Genomic DNA, 3,254 nt, shown 5'->3' with positions numbered 1-3,254 from the left:
TTTTATAGACTAGAGAGGAACAAAAAGATGGACAGGAGCCATTCCTATATTTTTGGCTACCATCTTTTTTTTTTTTTTTTAGTAACTCTTCTTATAGAAACGAGTATAAAATCTAAATACCACAAATGGCATATAGGTCTGATCTGCTCATAGAAGAGTTTCACAGTCTATACGTTCCCTCACTGGCCTTGCTCATACATGATCTCTTCTTATTCAATGTATATGGTGAGTGTTAGCTTTGAAAACCATATTAATGTGACACCAAAATTTTCACTCATTTATAAACTGCAACTCCTGCAAATATGAGGCAGTACCAACAAACCTCAATTTGCTCAGAGGCCTGTATAATTAAAATTATGTTTAAATTACTATATATAAAATAGATAACTAATAAGGACCTACTATATAGCACAGGGAATTCTACTCAGCACTCTGCAATGGCCTATATAGTAAGAGAATCTAAAAAAGAACAGATATATGTGTATGTATAATTTATTCACTTGGCTGTACACTTGAAACTAACAGAACATTGTAAATCAACTAGACTCCAACACACTAAAAAAATATATATATATGTTCAAGATCATGTAAAGAAAATACCAAAGAGATAATCAAAGTATTCATCAGAAGAAATGTTTACAGAACTTTCAATACTGATATCAAATCTTCCACAAAGGTGCTATCCTATAGGGCCTGCAGTTAGGAACACCATAGTGACTACTTCGCCTCTTTTTGGCTAAGACTTCCAGAAGATTACAGAGAACACAGCAGAGTTAGCTGGGAAGTACAGATATCAACTGGTTATCTGCAGAAGAAAACACACATCTTGCAAATTTTAAAATTTTTATGCTTTCTTAAACACATAAAACAAATTTTATGCTTTCTTATTTTTATTTTAAACTGGTCTCCATTTTCTTGACAAACTCAAGAAGAATGAAATCTTCTGCCAAGTTCTAATTCATTTACACTGGTTCCCCAAGACAGTGGAATGCAGGTACCATAGGTCCTGGGTTTCAAAAGACTAACTCATTTCCTGTATTTGTAAGGGTTTTGTTGTTGTGATAGCCTTAGATTATGTCCTTTAGAGATGTTTTGGGAGCAGGTAAAAGGCAGTGACAGACGCTACTAGTAGTTTGACTCCTTCAGAGCCAGGTAACAGTGGCAGCATAGTGTAGTGAGAAATGCACCCCATCAATGACCAGGAAACTGGAGAAAGCCCTCCTGCTACATACTAGCTGGGGATTTAAGAAGGCACTAGAAAAGAACGTCCTTGGACATGGCGTACTATAGACACTTCAATACTTGCATGTTACCAAAATACTTCTCTGCTTCAGGTATGAAGCTTCAAAAAGCTGGAATTAAAAAGGAAATCAAATCAAGGAAACATAAAAGGGAAAGGAAGCACTTCACTGCCTTGGCCATGTTTCAGGTTTTGGTGCTCCTGGAATACCTTCATATTTCTTCTGTTGGGAGTGAAATCTACCTTAAACACTACAGATGCCTATTAGCATTTCATAAATGTGATGATACCAAGCCCCTCTTACCTTGGACAGCTCGTTCTTGGAATGATCAGTGGACACAAGGGTCAGCAAACTGCAATGCTAGTGTCTGTAAACAAAACAGGGAAAAGTTACTCTTAGCTTGCAAGCTCTATTTATTCATTAATAATCATAAACTCTTCTATATATACAGCAGTTTCTGGTTTCACAAAACACTTTGACATTCATTATCTCATTTTAGTCCATGTCAACTTGGTAAAGAAGCAGGAAGAGATTATTCTATCACTTTATAGGTGAGGAAACAAAAGCTCACAGAGGATAAGGAGGATGAGAAAGGAACCAATATCTCTCTCATGGTTAAATTCACAAATGTGAATAGATATTATTTTCCTCATTTTACAGATGCAAAAACTGAAGTTCAAAAAAGGTAGGTAACTTGCCCAAGACAGCACAGTACAATACATGCCAATATGAGAGTTTGTACCCTCTGAGCTCTGCCTGTTCATCCAGTGGGCTTTCCTTTACATCCAGAATATTAGGTAAGGAAAATATGAGGACAGACAACTCATTGACTTGATCCACCAGACTTAGTGAAGGAGGAAATAATTAGATAAAACCAGTTATTTGATTGACATGAGGAAGTGGGGAAAACACAGGATTTAGAGCCAGTGAGACCTGTCTGCCTCTTACCAATGGCCTTAGGCAAGTTACTTAAACCCCCAAGTGTCAATTTCTTTATATGTAAATGAGACATATAATACCCACTTCACAGCCAAAGATGAGTTAAACTTTTGGGGGGAAGATTTTCCTCCATTATTTCATATCTATAAGCATTGATGGGGTGGTCAACAAAATGGTATACAAAAATTCCTTCCTATAAGCACATGCTTATATGATCAAAGAATAATGTTCTAAGCACACAAGAATAGAGGGTATCTCTGGGTTGGGTATTTCCTTGATTCATGTCTCTAGTTTTGAAATACCATAGTATTTATCTGTGTCAATCTACATGACTTCACCTACCAGCATCACAAAGAACTTTTGTTCCATGTGACAAAGCCTCAAAATTGAAGAATCATGTATCCCCTCAACCCAAAAAGCAAAAGAAACTGCTTTAGGGGAAAGCCTGAGGATTTATCACAGGTCAGTCTAAAGTCTGTGCCTGTATCATGCTTTAGGTTCAGAAAAATGGAGCGTCCAATAGGACTGCAAGAACAAGGGGTCAGTTTTAACACAGGGATAGATTTGTTGAGAAGCAAAGCAGATGGTGACTGCAGCCATGAAATTAAAAGACGCTTACTCCTTGGAAGGAAAGTTATGACCAACCTAGATAGCATATTCAAAAGCAGAGACATTACTTTGCCAACAAAGGTCTGTCTAGTCAAGGCTATGGTTTTTCCAGTACTCACGTATGGATGTGAGAGTTGGACTGTGAAGAAGGCTGAGCGCCGAAGAATTGATGCTTTTGAACTGTGGTGTTGGAGAAGACTCTTGAGAGTCCCTTGCACTGCAAGGAGATCCAACCAGTCCATTCTGAAGGAGATCAGCCCTGGGATTTCTTTGGAAGGAATGATGCTAAAGCTGAAACTCCAGTACTTTGGCCACCTCAAGTGAAGAGTTGACTCATTGGAAAAGACTCTGATGCTGGGAGGGATTGAGGGCAGGAGGAGAAGGGGACGACAGAGAATGAGATGGCTGGATGGCATCACTGACTCGATGGACGTGAGTCTGAGTGAACTCCGGGAGTTGGTGAGG

At 38.4% G+C, this 3,254-nt stretch overlaps 1 protein-coding gene across 14 annotated transcripts in view; it reads right to left on the bottom strand.

The window, feature by feature from the left end:
- LPP (LIM domain containing preferred translocation partner in lipoma) overlaps positions 1-3,254 on the bottom strand; it is a 754,364-nt gene that overhangs the window by 568,854 nt on the left and 182,256 nt on the right. For all 14 annotated transcript variants that reach the window (XM_010853933.1, XM_010853935.1, XM_010853931.1 and 11 more), the window contains one exon: positions 1,545-1,608. The gene's annotated coding sequence lies outside the window, so the exon portion shown is untranslated. The remainder of the gene's footprint in view (positions 1-1,544; positions 1,609-3,254) is intronic.

Source organism: Bison bison, unplaced genomic scaffold (assembly GCF_000754665.1).
Source record: "Bison bison bison isolate TAMUID 2011002044 unplaced genomic scaffold, Bison_UMD1.0 scf7180017864333, whole genome shotgun sequence".
NCBI classification, from domain to species: Eukaryota; Metazoa; Chordata; class Mammalia; order Artiodactyla; family Bovidae; genus Bison; species Bison bison.
The sequence above is the reverse complement of the archived record's forward strand: the minus strand, read 5'-3'. Positions and strand labels throughout refer to the sequence as shown.